Here is a 17,165-nt window from a genome sequence, read left to right as displayed (position 1 = left end):
GTGTGTGCATGCGAGAAAGAGAAAGAGAGAGAGAGAGAGAGAGAGAGAGAGAGAGAGAGAGAGAGAGAGAGAGAGAGAGATGGGCTCTGTGGCCGTCTGGTGACACCTATGGACCCCTTCTCAGAATAATGTTTTTGAATACATGAAATAAATTACAAAGTGCTACAAGGAAAGCCAATTATATTGAATTATATATATGTATGTATGTATGTGTATATGTATGTATGTATATATATGTGATGTGTATGTGTATATATATGCATATTGTATATATACTATATATATGTGTATATATATATATATATATATATATATATATATATATATATATATATATATATATATATATATATATATATATATATATATATATATATATATATATATATAATATGTATATATATCCTATCCAAGTCCACAGGCCCCCTGAAATCTATTCATAGCTGTCTTGGGGATTTATATATTCCTTGTTAAAATCCTCTGCTATGAATAATCCTAAGCTTGTCTTATCAGCAAAGCCCATCATGAAGTACTAGGATACCCCCTAGACTTATTTACAAATGTGGGCAAAGGAATATTCGTGTTCTAAACGATCTCTGTTTATATAGAACTAGATAGTTGCAAAGTATGTGAAGAAAATAATGTGAGAAGTGTTCAAATCCAGCATATCCAAGTCCTTTTTGTCCCTTCCCCAAATTATGTCTGCCCCTCCTCTGTCCTGGTTCTTTGTTTTCAAGATTATCTTCCATTTAGACTACATATGACTTGTATGTACATAGCAATATACTGCTTATGTCTCCCATTTGAATGTGAGCACTTGGAGAACAATGACTATGTTTTTGCCTTTCCTTTTATCACAAGTCTTTAGTGTTTCTATGTTGCCTCCTTGTCGATGTCAGACTCCTCCTCTTCTCTGCTGGATAAAAAAGGCCAAACAAAGAGAACAAAACAACCTTATTTTGAACTTATTGGGAAGACAATGTTTTTGTTTAGTCGTTTTCAGTCATGTCTGATGCTTCTTGATCATATTTAGGGTTTTCTTGACAAAGACACTGAAACAGTTTGTCATTTCCTTTTCTAGATCATTTTAAGATGAAGAAACTGAAGCAAACAGGGTTAAGTATCTCCATGGTTAACTGAAAAAATTGGTTCAAAATCACATAGCTAGTGAAAGTCTAAGGCCGTATTTGAAAATAGATACTCCTGACTTCAGAGCTGCTACTCTCTGCACACAATCATAAACTCTTAGAGCTGGAAGAATCTTTAATTAAATGGAGTTCATTTCACATTGATTGTCTACTAAGTACCAGGCCCTACACTAACCTGGGCCTTAGAGCTTGTCTAGTCCAGAAGTTTTTTAAGCCAACCTCTTCCTTTTACGGATGAAGAAATCATGCTTCAGAGACATGAACGTGACTGTCTATTTAGTGAGATTTTAAAGGTCTAGAAAGGGCCACCAATTCATCTAGGAGTTCACTTTCACTTTTGATTCTTGAATTAGGTGCCCAAATGTCTCCAACTGCATCAGAACTAGGGTTATTGTCTTATATAATGCTCATTTTGTTCAACTGTGTTGGGTACAGTAACATTCACAAATCTTATGCCTACATGGCTTGCATAGCTCAAGGTCCTCTCCTGGGTTTTCTGCCCTTTCATTGTATATTGCCACACTGGCAACCTCATCAGCCTCCATGGGTTTTGATCATCACCTCTGTGCAGAAATCTCTCTCTTGCTTGGTGAGGCAGCTCACCAGCTGCCTACTCGGGACATTTCAAATGTGTCATTCCACGGCGATCTGAAACTGAAAGTCTTCACTACCTGTCCCCAACCTACCTTCCCAACATTAATACACTTTTCTCCCTTTGGCATGCTCTAAATCCAGCCACACACATCTACTGGCTGCTTCTCACATTTGGCATTCCACCTACCTTGGCACGTACTACTTTCCATGATAAGAATGCTCACCCTCCTCACCTCCAACTTTGAGTTTCCATGACTTCTTTCATGTCTCATATCCAATACATGCTTCTGCAAGAGGCCTTTCCTGGGCACTCCAGCTGTTAGCGGTTTCTCCATTAAGATTAAGTGTTTTTTGTTCCATATGTAACTTGTGTGCACCTGTTTTCTGACATTGCTCTCATTAGAATGTAAGTTTTTTGATAGAAGGGGCTATTTTTTACCTTACTTTGTACCCTTGTCACATAGCATAGTGCTTGGCAATACTGGCTGTCAGAAATGTCAGTTTGAGTACAAATGGACACATTATCCTACTTAAACTCTGCTGAACTAACCGCACAATCACGTTGTTGGTTGCATCACATTCTGTTTAAAAGTATTCAACAATTGTGGGGACACCAATAGATATTCAATCAATATCTGCATCTAGTTATTACACAGATTGTGCACTCCTGGAACAGAGAGCAGTACAGAAGAAAATGATGACAGTTTTTCGTTTTGGTTTGTTTTGGTTTGGTTTTTTTGGCGACCATTCTAACTTTCTTCCCACAGAGAATTACTTGGCTGTTTCACCTACCCCAGGGATTCATAGAATATAGTTTTAGGGTTTCTATTTTGATATGCCTGGTTTACAAGAGGGAATTATTTATACATTGCTTTTTTCCATAAAGGAGGAGCCATAGGAGTTTGTTTTTAAAGAGAAAACAAATTTGTGCCTGGACACTTGATACTTTTGAACAAGAAACGTTTTGCTTTGTTGGAGGTGTTGCTTTTCACATCATTGGTGATTGGAACGAGGGAAGAAATTTGACTGTGAGTTATAGAGGAGTCTAAAATTCAAAGTGATATGTGAGAATCACAAAATACAATGCAAGTGATCCCACGGAGGCTGTTGCTCAGGTCAAGCTAGCTGGGAATCATTGAGTACAAGCTACATGTTCACATGGCCCTTCCCTCCAAACAGTTGAATAATCTGGTTAGAAATAGGAAATAAACAAAAGAAAAAATAAATATACAAAAATGTGTAAATATATTTGTGTTTGTATGTATAAATGTATGTATAAATACAGATGAAATAAACATCAAGTATTTTATAAAGTAATTATGCAATAAGATAAACATAAGAAAAATTAATATGGGAAAAGCAAATACAAGAGCTCTAACAAAACTCTAAATAATTCATATGTTAACTATACTGAATTTTAAAAGTTTTTCCGATGCCTTTGTTTTTTACATAATTTTTCCCCACCCACCCCAGTCCTCTATATATATCAAAATTAATTTATTTCCATTGACCAAACAGTGGTCCAATAATAGACGTATATTCTGCCTCCATAGTCCCTTAGTTTCCTGTCAGATGTGTTTCATTATGTACTCTCCAAAGACTGATTACTGTGACTGATCTGAGCCTGACTACCTTATCTAGGTTATGGTAATCATTGTATATGTTATTACCCCCGATTCTGCTTATTTTGCTCTGAATTTTGATCTTCAAATGGAGGGTGGATGCTCACCATCATCTTATGGTGATGATATTTATGCTTCACTTAGAAACAAGAGAAGATGACTCTAAACTTCCCTAATTCCATGCAATTGTTATTTTCAATGGCATTAGCTCCTACTGGAAGCACCATTTCTCAGTGTATCAACCAAAGAATATTCACTGAACATCTGTTATGTATTTGAGGCACTCTGAGGCTTACGAACAATTATACGATGAGAGGAGGTGATATTAGATGAAGACAGCTGAAGGAAGTAGGAACGTCTAAAATGGAGCAGAGGAGGCTTCAGTGGACCATGAGAGCTATTACCAAATACACGAAGGATTGTAATATTGAAGGCTTATACTGGTTTTGCTTGACCTAATAAGGTAGAACTAAAAACAATTGAAGAAAATTGCAAAGAGGAAGATTGAGGAGAAATCTGAGGGAAAATTTACTAGAAATTTAAGTGGAATGAGTCACCTTCTTGGGACATAATAAATTCCCTGTCAATGGAAGCATTTAAGTCAAAATTGGATGACCACTTACTGAGGAATCTATAGAGGCAATAGGATAGATAGACTGCTCAGGGATAGAAGGGTGTAGGCTACCTCTGTGATGCCTTCCAACTTGGAGACTATTCTTCCAAGAAGTCACAGCCACTGGCCCTAAGTCATTGGTTATCTAGCAGAAGAGATAATCAACCAATAAACATTCGTTCAGTACCTGTCATGCACTTTACACAGTGCTCAACTCTGAGCATAAAAAGAAAAAAATAGAATGAGTCCTTTCATCAAGGAGCATACATACACAAATAAGAAGAATTAAGAATACCAAGCATCCTATACTAAGGGTCAAATGAGTGGCAAAAACAGGGTTTCCAGCAGAGTAGGCACTTACTGAAGCCTTGTAGAATTGTATTGACATGATCAAGGAAAGGAGAGATCAGCTCAGATCATCAGGCATGTCTTCATGGAAGAAGTAAAATTGGAGTTGAACCTGGTATAAAAAATTATCTCAGTTTTAATTAAACGACAAGGCTAGAAGCCAGGTAGCAAAAGGTGAAAAGTAAGGATCAGACTTAAAAAGTTTCATAGGGGAAAATCTTCATGGATGAGATGGGATTTGAGATGACTTTTGAAAAATGGACAGGATTTACAAATGCAAAGATTTTGCGGCACTGCAATAGCATGATTTGCAAGTGAAGAAGATGCAGAGTCGAAAAAGTACAATGGAATGATCAGTGAAGAAATAGGGCTAAATCAAGGGCTATATGTAAGAGAGAAAGAAGGCTGGAATGGTTGTTTTATGAATACTGATAATCAGGATCAGGTCAAAGATCTGAGAGATCAAAGGCAGGTTCGGCTACCAAGTGAAATAATAATAGTATGATAAATAATAATAGTTTCCATTCTTGTAAATCTTTAAAGAGAGGACAATCAGATAGACAGAAATAAATGATACATACATACATGCATACATACATAAATGATAGATAGGTGGATCGATGAGAGAGAGATAGCATTTACCAATCACTCAATATGCGCCAGGTACTGTGCCAAGCTGTAGTCATACAAATACAATAAAAGAGAAGGCGGCTGCCTTCAAGGACCTTACATTCTAATGTGTGAAGACAACACATAAACGCAGAGCTGGGAAGTGGAGGAGGGGAATGTACATCATGGTGTAGGGGGGAGACTTTATAATTACAAAGTGCCTTTGCACTTACTTTTCTCATCTGAGCCTAGTAACAACTCTGTGAATCTCCATGTAATATATAGGGAAGCCTTGAGACATGACTATGTTCTAACAGAGCAAGTGTCATTGCTATCAGACCTTGAAATTCAATAAATTCAATTACTTAACAATTTATTCAGTGCCTGTTGTGTAAAAATTACTATACCTGATTCTAGGGCAGATATAAATTATGAAAGACCAATATGCTGAGTAAGGGAGGTGGTCTTTCTGTCTTCCTCCACACCAGTCATAACACAGCTGGTGTATTGTGTCTACTTCTCTGCATCACATAACACAAAGAGCTCAGTTGAGTTGGGGTATGTCCAGAGAAATGTGACAAGGATGGTAAGGGACCTGAAATCCCTACTATATGACTGGCTAAAGGAATTGGAGATGTTTAGACTGCAGTAAAGAAGACCAGATTAGAGGAAGACACAGGGATCTTCAAATCTATTAAGGGCTATCATTCAGAAGAGAAATCAAAGGTTTGTTTTACTTGACCCTAGAAGGCAAAACTAGGACTAACAAGTACAATTTATAAGGAAGAATATGTGGGAAAAGCATAAAAGTTTCCTAAATATGAGGGTCATGCTTAAATGGGCTGGGAATGTTCAAGCAGAGTCTATCTGGTCACCATAGTTGCTATAGGTGCTAGCTTTGATTTAGGTAGAGGCTAGACAGGACTATCTCCAAAGTCCCTTCCAACTCCTCAGGTGGTTTATAATCTAGCAGGGGATTCCATTTCAACACATTATATAATACAAAATTGCTCTAGAAGAGGCATTCTTATTAACAAATTTTTCCGTAAGAGATAATGAAGTAGAAAGAGTGCTCAACTTCAAATCTGAGAAGATCCGAGTCTGAATCCAGATACTGCCAGTTGTTTTGTAAGAAGAGGCAAGTCATGTCCCTCTCTGAGTCTCAATTTCCTTATCTTTAAAATGGGGTGATAATATCAAACTACCTGTGTCTCAAGGCTATTATAAGGAAAACCTTGGTAAAATGTAAAGTTTCACTATATACCCATGAATTATTCTTGGTGACAAGGGCATAACATTTTGAATTGTACATTCTTTTGCTTTTGGTTCTTTAGGTAGAGGACAGAGTCTATGTGAGAAGCTTCTGTGCTCATGTGATCAGACTGCTGCCAAATGTATGGCTGCTGCAAGATTCAATGAAAGTCACAGGTACTGGAGTATATCCAGGTGCCAGCAGAATGGAGCACTGTGTGAAGACAGTAACTATGAGTGGCCTTTGACTCCTACTGGTTTAGTGACCAGGAGCTTAAGCTGTGATGAAAACAGCAGTGAAGACTCTGTTGCTTCCCTCACAGTGGGTTTCAGAAGAAAGAAAAGATTTCTGGGAAACTCATTTGACGATGCTGGTTCCACACCAGCCCATGGAGAAGTATTTGAGTTTCCTTCTTCAGTGAAAAACACCAAAAGTAGGTCATCTAAATCTATATTATTTCAAATTTAAGCTTTCTGAAGGCTTGGATGCCTCACCTGCTGAATCATCATAGTAATGACTCTTCTACATTTTTTTCCCCACAGGCTTGATGGAAAGATTGATTGAGAAAATAAAGAAAGTGCTTTGAAAGTTACAAGTCCCTACACACATACACATGAAACATTATTATTGGCAGACTTCTTTGAATGCAAGACCAGAGGGCTCTGGATTTACCACTTTGTCTGATTTGTACTGCATGCATGGTATCATGGAAATTAAATAAAAATTCAAATTAATTATGTTTTTAGAACTTCACTTTAGATGATGATGTACAAGTGCTCCTGGGGTTATATATGGGAGAGCGACTGAGTGGATCACTGCCAGAAGATTTAGTCTTTGAATGCTATTCCTGGCAAAGCTGAACCATTGATAATCCTGAAGTTAGCAGTTCAGGTAAGGGAAATTTTACTTAAGTTATACCACCTCCTTTCAGGCAACTAGGTAGCACAGTGGATAGAGTGCTTGGTCTGAAGTCCAGAACTCATCTTTCTGAGTTCAAATGTGGCCTTAGATAATTATTGTGCGACCCTGGGTAAGCCACTTCACCCTGTTTGCCTCAGTTTCCTCATGTGTACAATGAACTGGGGAAGGAAATGGCACATCATTCCCACATCTTGGCCAAGAAAACTCTAAACAGGGTCATGAAGAATCAGGCACAACTGAAAAAAAATTGAACAACAACAACAAAAAAAACCCACTTATAAAGAGTACGCATGTGACTGAGTAACTAGTCACATCCCAGTCCTAGAGGGAGAAATGTGATGTCTACACTGAGAATAATTGAGCTGGGAGGCAGAAGACATACCTCATGGTGCAGTCACTGAGCAAATTGCTTTCCCTCCCTGTTCCTCCATTGAGGGAATTGGACCCTTTACTAGCTCTAACAATATACGAGTACAATTCTACTCAATTTGGGTAAGATTCACCACCCGCATCAAGAGCTTTCTTTTATGGGGTGGTCTATGAGGAGCACAGTTAAGGCAGTGTAAAAAAAACATACTTCTTTAACAATAAAGTACATTCTCAACACTTTGAAAAAAAATTTCAGTACATATGACCGGGCTTTTTTTTGATAGGATGCAGGCTTTCAGAGGTTTTGTGTGATTATGAACTATATGCTTCTATTTTACAGCTTAAAGCCTACAAACTTTAGCTAAGAAAATTACAAACCTATTATATTCTTATACCTTGGAGTGGGAAATATATATAGAATCTGAAAATACAATGATTAGAATTAGAAGGAACTTCAGAGTTCATGTAGTCGGTCCCACCCTTATTTTATTCACGAGTCTTTATATATTTGGTGTTCATCCAAAATCTGCTACAACATTCTTCATGATGGAGACCTTGTTACTTCTTAAGGTAACCATTTTGGACCCTTTGTTGGAAAAATCTTATCTTGAACAAAACCTGCTCCTTCACCTTCAGCATTCCCATTAATTCTCCATTCTAAGCCCAGGAGTGCCATGACGTGTAACATTAAATAACTTCTAGCAAAAGGAACTCCAAGGAAACCAACTTTCTTCCATTCTGAACACCATCATTTTACTCTGGTGTCATTTGGAAGCCCCCAAATACCTCCCCCACCTCAAAAAATGCAGGACTCAAATTCTACCTAGAATTCTATTTCGATAGATAAATGCTTTGTCAGTCTATTAAATTAGAAAAAACTCCTCACCCCTATTACCTCCTAAAAGATAAAGACTTTTAAATATTAGTCCTTTATATTTGATGGAAACATATTCTTTCCAGAGAATAGGTTTTGAAAGTTACGGAAGGAATGTGTATACATCATTAGCTTTTTAGGCATCTGAAAGTGATCAGAGAAGGACCAATGCTGGAAAGAACACTGGAGGCTTGTGGGGCTGAATATCTATGAATTGATAATTTATGAAATTACGAAATAGGGACAAGCATGTCCAGTGTTTCGGGTACTTGCCAGAAAACACCATAAGTTGGCAGGGAGAAAAGAGGTGACAATAACATTTTAATTAAACAGAGTATGGGGGCAAAAAATCGTGTAAAGGTAGCGACAAATAGTGAAGAGTGATAGACAGATCTCATGGAAACGGATGGAGTGGAAAGAAGGCAGGTGGTGTGGAGTGAAGGATAGGGAAGGGGAGAGGCAGAGAATATCACTCATGTAAGTATGGGTAGAGTTGGCCAGCATGGACCTGATTCAGAGGGAAGATTACTTGTGGTGAGGAAGAAGCAAGAGTTTTCTTTTTGTGGAAACAGACCAACTATCTATGAGAGTTTGGAGACAGTTCATTGACATATCCACATCATCTGAAAGTCATCAGCACCCTTTGGATATTCTGCTGATCTGAAATTGCAGGGGCTGGATGTGGTCTGGAATTCACATTTCCAGGATCAAAACCTTGACATCACCACCTAGATGGTTTCCCCTGATCTAGCACATGTTAGGGAGATATAAATTTTCGTTAATGTATGATACAATTTGAAAATCATGCTCCTTTGACCTTTAAGACAGCTTGTACATGACTTTCAGGCTCCTCTTTGCAATCTCATTTCCTGGTATTGTCCCTTTATAGTGGTTACGTATAAATTTACTAACTATATTGATTAGAAGGAGAGGATCAGAATAAAGTACAATTTTCACACAATCCACTTCATTTGTTGCCTAATTTTACCAAAACTGTGTCCTGCTTAAACACATTTCCATCTGGAGCTAAGTCATTAGGAATTCAATAGGTTTAGGTGGCTCAATATCAGTCCTTTAAACAAATACTTTTTTGCAAGGTATACTTAGGTATCTTGGAACAAACAGCTTGGTTACTTTGTGAAAGCTCCAATGCAATTGTAATTCTCTCTCTTCCATTCTATTTCCAGGCTTCCCAGTCTTTCTCTGAGACCCAGCTAAAATCCCATGTTCTGCAAGAAGCTTTTCTCATTACTGCTACAGGTAAGTAACTTCCGTCGTTCCTTATCTAATATTTAACTTGATTATATTTTGTTTGCTCATAGTTCTTTGCCTGTTGCTTGGCTATCTGAAAGTTAAAAGCTCATAGAAGGTCACTTACCTTCAGATGAGTACGACATAATTTAGAAAGTGATGGTTTGGGTGGGAAAAGAAGAGAAAGGAGGAAGGAGGGTAAGGGGAACAAAAGGGAGAGGGAAGGCTCCTGCTTCAGGGGGAGGGGGGGGAATCATAGCTTAAAAACTAGAAACTGATCTGTAGAGAAATATTTCAATTTGCCACTTTTAGAGATGAGGAAAGTGGGGCCCAGAGAAGAAACTGTCTGAAGTCAGCAAATGTTTCTTCTAACCCGAAGTCTGGTGCCCTTTCATTGGTTAGAGATTTTAGAAAAGTTAATTGAACAAGCACATTTTATATATGCTAAGTTCTCGTGATACAAAGAAAGACAAAAAATAGAACTTATTCTCAAGGACTTCGAATTCTAATTGCGGAAGCAACATGTTCAGAAACAACCCAGTTTTTATGTAGTCAAACCTATGCCTAAAAGAGTCCCCACTGTGATACAGTCTATGGGACGTCAGGTGGCCTTTGGAAAATCACTACTTTACACAAGGCAGACCATTTCACATTTGAAGAGTTCTAACAATTATTTTTTTTCGGATTTCAAGTCCAAATTTGTCCCTGAGACTTCTACCCACTTATTTTGCTTCTACCCTCTGGAGCCATAGGGAACAATCTAAATCCTTTCCCATGTGACACAGTTTTAATTGTTTAAAGACATTGTGTTCCAGCTTTGTCTTCTACAAGTTAAATATCTCCAGTTCAACTGACATTCTTTCATATGATGGAATCACTACCATTTACAATCCGGGTTCCACTTCTTTAGGTGCTGTCTAACTTAATTAGGGCCTTTCAAAAAAGGAGAACTTAGAATGGAACCCAATGCTCCAGATGTCATCTGACACGTGCAGAGTGCATTGGGACATCTCATTACTAAAAGCTACAATTCCCTTAATGTAGCTCAATCACATTCCCTTTTTTGATTGCCATATCAGTGTTGACTCAGTTCAAACTTAAACTCTGTTAAAACCTTTTCCCCCCAAATAATTACTACCCATGCCTACTTAACTTGTACATGTAGAGTTGTTCATTGATGGAAAGTACAAATGGTTACAATTTTATTAAATTTGTATCCAATTTTATTTTTCAAAAATCCAATCCCTGTATTGTATTGTGTTAAGATCTATTTTGGAGGAATACTTTTTCTTACATTATGCTAGTTATATAACACAGTTCGAATAATCTAAAAATTAGTCATATCCATCTATATCTTTGGGTCATTGACAAAAGTATTAAACAAACTGAGCAAAGATGCATGGGACATGCTAATAGAGAATTCTTTCCTGGTTGACCTCAGCTCATTAATAAATACTCTTTGAGGGATGTCATTAATTTTCCAAAGTCATCTAATGTCACTTCTAAACTTAGCTATGCCATTTGATTATACTATGCTCTCGATCTTCTCCATAAGAACAACATGAGATAGTTTATCAAACTCTCCACCAAAATCTAGTGTGATAGGGTATGGGTTCTTTTTGGTTGACCCATGTAGGTAATGAGAGCTTATGTGGGTCTCTCTAGATGTGACTTTCAGGGAGGCAAAAGCAGATATTTCTAGAATCTCTTCCTTCCATCCTTCTCCAAGGAGTCTTTGATTCTTGCCAGGAAGGAAAGCAGGAGATTGGAGGTAGTAGCTAGTGACTCTGCTCTTCTTAGAAACAGTTAAGATGTATAGTTTCTTCCTTAAATACTGTAAGTCTAGGGGAAATAATTTTTAGGCTTAAGCTACGCTTTTAAAAAAATTTATTTTGAGTTCAACGTTTTCTCCTTCCCTTCATTCCCCTCCCCCCATTAACTGAGAAGGTAATATGATAGCCATTGAAATCATGTAAAATATCTTCACATGACTTATGTTGCAAAACAGCAAGAAAAATGAAGTGAAAAGATATATGCTTCAATCTTCATTCAGAATTAACCAGTTCTCATTCTAGAGGTGAGTACCATTTCTCATCATGGGACTTTTGGAATTACCTTGGATCACTATATTAATTAGAGTAGCCAAGTCTTTCACCGTTGATTAATGTCACAATAATGCTATTACTGTGTACAGTACTGTGTAGTTCTTCTCACTTCATTTTCATCAGCTCCCAGATTTTTCTAAAACCATCTAGCTCATCATTTCTAATAGCACAATAGTATTCTATCAGTCATATACTACAACTTGTTCGGTCATTCCCCAACTTATGAGCAGTTTCTTAATGTTCAATTTTTTGCCACCTTTAGAGCAGCTACAAATATTTTTGTATTTGTATAAATTTGTATAATTTTGTATAAATTTGTATAAATCATTTTCCTTTTCCTTTGATCTCTTGGGGTTATAGACCTAGTACTTCTACTTCTGGGTCAAAGAATTTGTACAGGATGATAGCTCTTTGGTCTTAATTCCAAATTGCTCTCCAAAAAGGTTGGACCATTTCATAACTCCACCAATAGTGCCTTAGTGTAACTATTCTTCCACATCCCCTCTAACGTCTATTATTTTTGCTTTCTCTCATATTAACCAGTCTGGAAAGCATCTCAGACTTGTTCTGACGTGCATTTCTCAGATTCTTAGTGATTTAGAGCACTTTTATGACTCTTGATAGTTTTGATTTATTCTTCTGAAAACTTGTCTGTACCAACTGGATAATGGTTCCTATTTCTATAGATTGGGATCAGTTCCCCATATATTTGAGAAATGAAACTTTTATCTGAAGCAACTTCCTGTCCAATATTTTCCCGTTTCCTGCTTTAACTCTAATTTGGGCTAAATTAGTTTTATTTGTTTAAAATTTTATTACATGCAATCAAAATTAGCCATATTACTTCCCATGCTACCTATTGCTTTTTTGGTCATAAAATTTTCCTTATCTGCCAGGTAACTTTGTCCCACGTTCCCCTAATTTGCCTATGATATCACCTTTCTCTTTCAGCTTTTTCTCAGGACACGGTGTGAGATATTGTTTTATGACTGGTTTCTGCCAAATTGCTTTCCAGTTTGCTCAGAATTGCTTTTTGGTCAAATAATGACTTTTTGTCCCCAAGGTTTGAATTTTTGAGTTTATCAAATTCTAGATGACAGTGGTCATTTACCTCCCTCTATTGTGCACCTAATCTTTAACACTGTTTTACTATTGTCTTACCCAATGCTAGATTGTTTTGATGACTGTCACTTTGTAGTATAGTTAAATATGGTATAGCTATGCTACCTTCTGCATGTATTTTCTATTGATTTCCTTGATATTCTTCACCTTTTGTTGTTCTACACAAATTTTGTTACTATTTCATCCAACACTATAAAATAACAGGGTAATTTGGTTGGTATGGCTCCGAATAAATAAATGTCAGTAGAACTGTCTTTTGGGTTATATTGGTTTAGCCTGCCCATAAGCAATGAATAGTTCCCAGATTATTTAGATGTTTTTATGTGAAAAGTGTTCTAAAATTGTATTCATATAGTTTTGTAAGTGTGTCTTTTCAAGTAGACTCCAAGTATTTTACACTGTCTGTAGTTATTTTAAATGGAATTTCTCCTTCCTCTTAATACTGGGTTTTCTTGGTAAAATTTGGAAATGGTGATGATTTATTTGGGGTTTGCTTTATTTCCTGAAAATTTTCTGGAAATTTTAATTATTTCAATTTGTTTTTTAATTGATTGTCTAGTTCTTCATTATCCACAAAGAACAATAGTTTTGTTTCCCCACTGTCTATTTTTATTCCTGCAATTTGTTTTTCTTTTATTATTATAGCTACAATTTCCAGTATAATAATGAATAGTGGTGGTTATAATGGACATCTTTGCTTCACACTTGATCTTCTTGGAAAGCCTTCTAACTTATCTCCATTACAAATGTATGCCCTTGGTTTTAGAGTGATACTACTTACCAGTTTAAGAAAGGCTCCATTTATTCCTATGCTTTCTGATGTCTTTAATAGGAATGGATGAATTTTGTTAAAAGCTTTTTCTGTATTCATTCATACAACCACATGGTTTTGGTTGTTTTTGTTATTTAGAGGTCAACTACACTTATAGTTCTAGTAATATAGAACCAGTTCTGCATTCCTGGTATAAATTCCACCTGATCACAGTGTTTTGATCTTTGTGATACATTGCTGTACTTTTCTTGGTGTTGTTTTTTCCTTGAATTAGCAGTTCTGAAATTTGACAGAAATATTCCTGGGAGTTTCTGTCTTCATATTTCTTTCAGGAGATGATCCCTGAATTTATTTTTGATTTTCTCTTTTGCCTTTTGATTCTAGGATATCAGGACAGATTTTCCTTAAAATTTCTTCAAATGTGCTTAGGTTCTGTTTTATGGCTTTTAAAATTACCTCCCATTGATCTACTTTTCAGTTCAGTTGTTTTTCCAATGAAATATTCATTTTTTCATACATTTTCATTCATTTGGATTTATTCTGATTCTTGATGTCTCATGGAGCCATTGTCTTCTATTTGTCCAATTCTATTTTTTTTTGAGGCAATTAGGGTTAAGTGAATAACCTGGGGGCACAGAATTAGTAAGCATCTCAGGCTGAATTTGAATTCAGGTCCTCCAGTCTTGAAGGCAAGAAAGTATTCTATCCACTGTACCATCTAGCTGCTCCTTAATTCTAATTTTTAATGAATTATTTTCTTCAGTGAGGTTCTAAGGCTCTTTTTCCATTTGGGAAATTCTGCTTCTTAAAAGGTTTTTTTTTTTTCATCAGCCTAGTTTTGTATCTCTTTTACAACTTGCTCAATTAAGTTTTGTAAGTTATTTCACCCTCCTTCAAACCGTTATTTTCTGCTCATCTTTTACCAAAATGTTTATTTTTTCATAATTGTCTTGCATCGCTCTCATGTCTTTCCCTCTTTTTGCTCTACCATTCTTTCTTGATTTTTAACATAATTTTTCTTTTGCTCTTTCTTTAGCTCACTGAGAAATTATTTTTGAGCTTGTGCCTAGTCTGCATTTTTTCTTTGTGGCTTTGCTTCCAAATCTTTTCCTGCCAATGGCTTCTGAGTTTGTTCTTGATCTTAGCCATTGCCAAAGCACCTTTTGATGGTCAGGGTCTTTATTTGTTCTTTGATCATTTTTCCAGCCTTTTTATTGACTTTGAACGCTTTATATTAAAGTTGGGAAGTAGGAGAGCTGTCCCTAGCTCATTTTTTTCTCAGTCTGCTGTTTTCACAAATGATTCTTTGTGAAAATTTAGGGTTTCCAAGGTGTTGGGATGCAGAAAGACGCAGTCAATGCTACAACCTTCAAACCAAAGATCTGACAACACGGCTACACTCCTGCATGCCACCCACACCAATGTCAAGGACCTTTTTTCATATCTCTTAAGTAAGTTGTCCTGTTCTGGAAAAATATTTCACCCTGAGCTTTTGTTAGCTATACTACTCCAAAATTTAATTTGAGGAATTATTTTGAAGTTTTTTAGTGTGGAATGTTAGGAGAGTTCAGCAGGAGTGCTCATCTTGGTTCCACCCTCTCAGCTTCACTTTGGATAACTATTCCTTAATGGGAAGGAGGGTCCCAAGCACTGTGTGTGTGTGTGTGTGTGTGTGTGTGTGTGTGTGTGTGCGCGCGCGTGTGTGTCTCTCTCTCTCTCACACACACACACACACAATGTGTGGATGTGTGCATTCACTAGTGCATGTATATGAAGATACACTTAGTTATATCTACACATACACACACGCATATAAGTATGCACATATGTATGTATATGTGTGCGTACACACATATACATATCTCCAAGTTTGACCCCATTCTGACCAAATGTATATTTCACAATGGACAGATATAGCATAGCAGATACATCCATTTATCCAATTTAACAAATTGGAAATTAGAGAAAAAATATGTAGAATATATGACAATCAATATACACAGTAGATGATTCCTCCCTTTGGGATTAAAAGAATTCAGCTCAACCAAGAGAGAGAGCCTCAGATCTCTCCTAAAGAGAAATTCCTGAAGTCTCTAATGTGTCAAACTGGGGCTAAGGACATGAAAGAGATTGATAGCTCCTTCACAATATCAGTTTCTTCCCAGTCTTTTTTCTCTCTTCATCAACCTTGAAAAAGTTTAGAATGTCACATGTTTTCTCCCAAAACTGGAAGTTTAAAGATTAGGAGTTTCTCTTCTCTCCCACTTTCACCAACTCTGTCCAACTTCTGACATTGAGCAACCCAGCCAATGAACTCTTTTGCACCAAGGGTTACAATAAATGCACTATTTCTGTGTTGTACTAGTTCAATAACTGCCAAAAAGGTTATGAATTAAAGCTAATTACATTAATTTCCTCTCATTCCTCAAGTTTTTCCATCTGGTTTCTGAATTCATTACAAAATGAAATTGCTCTCTCCAAAATGATCAATGATCTCTTAATTGACAAATTTGATAATATTTTTTTTTAAAGTCCTCATATATTTTGTCCTCTCTGCTGCATTTGATAATCGTCACCATCGTTTCCTCGTCAATGCTCCTTCTTTTGGTTTTCCTGTTTGACCTTTTAGGTCTCCTTTTCATTTTCCATATTATGCCTCCTAACTGTGGGCCTTTCATATGATGCTGTGCTGGGACTTCTTTCCCTACATTTTCTCTGTTGGTAAACATTCAACTCCAATGGGAGCTGACTTAATGATTATTTGTTTGAATATGAGTCCCAGATCTATATACTCAGACCCAGTCTGTTCTCTCTCTCTCTCTCTCTCTCTCTCTCTCTCTCTCTCTCTCTCTCTCTCTTCTCTCTCTCTCTCTCCCCTTCCCTTCCTCTCTCGCTCTCATGAGTTTTACTCTGACATCACCAATTCAAACTGAATGTCTTCAAGACATTTCAAAACCAACATGGCCAAGACAGAATTATCATCTTTCCTCCAAATCTCACTTATCCAGTTTTCCTATTAAAAGCATCACCTTTAGTTCCCTCTTGTTGTTTCACTCTTATAGGCTCATAAAACTATCATTATCCTCCTCCCTATCTTCACCTCACATAACAAATCAAGTGCCAAGTGTTACCCTTTTCATCTGTGCATTGAACACTTGTCTCTAGTTACCTAGTCACCATATTAAGCCTTCATCATTTAGTCTACACTACTTCAGTGACCTCCTCATAGGTCTCCTTTTCTCTAGTCTCTTTCCACTCAATTGTCAAATGGTTTTCCTAAAATACAGCTCTGACCATGTCCACCCTTGGTCAATAATCTTCTGATTCTTCACCTCCTGAACAAATATAAATTTTTTGACATGCAAGTGTCTTCATAACCTTCCTTAATAATCCCTTTCCAGTCTTTACACCTCATTTCTGACCTTATGTTCCGTGATTCAGTGACATCAGCCTCTTTGCTGTTGCTTACGTAATACATCTCCAAAGTCCAGACACATTTTTCTTTTTATTGTTTATTTATTTTTAGTTTTCAAGATTCATTTCCACAAAATTTTGACTTCCATAT

General features: G+C 36.7%; 1 long non-coding RNA gene across 3 annotated transcripts in view; it reads left to right on the top strand.

The window, feature by feature from the left end:
* The window catches only part of LOC140512555 (uncharacterized), a 31,347-nt gene extending 14,926 nt beyond the window's left edge, over positions 1-16,421 (top strand). For 2 of the 3 annotated variants that reach the window (XR_011969811.1, XR_011969812.1), the window contains exons 3-5: positions 1,082-6,619; positions 6,729-7,077; positions 9,538-16,421. This is a non-coding gene — a long non-coding RNA (uncharacterized lncRNA). The remainder of the gene's footprint in view (positions 1-1,081; positions 6,620-6,728; positions 7,078-9,537) is intronic. The other variant, XR_011969813.1, reaches the window with a different exon arrangement.
* The last annotated feature ends 744 nt before the right edge of the window (positions 16,422-17,165 follow it).

Source organism: Notamacropus eugenii, chromosome 6, assembly GCF_028372415.1.
Source record: "Notamacropus eugenii isolate mMacEug1 chromosome 6, mMacEug1.pri_v2, whole genome shotgun sequence".
Taxonomy (NCBI): domain Eukaryota; kingdom Metazoa; phylum Chordata; class Mammalia; order Diprotodontia; family Macropodidae; genus Notamacropus; species Notamacropus eugenii.
This window is presented reverse-complemented; position numbering and strand designations above follow the sequence as displayed.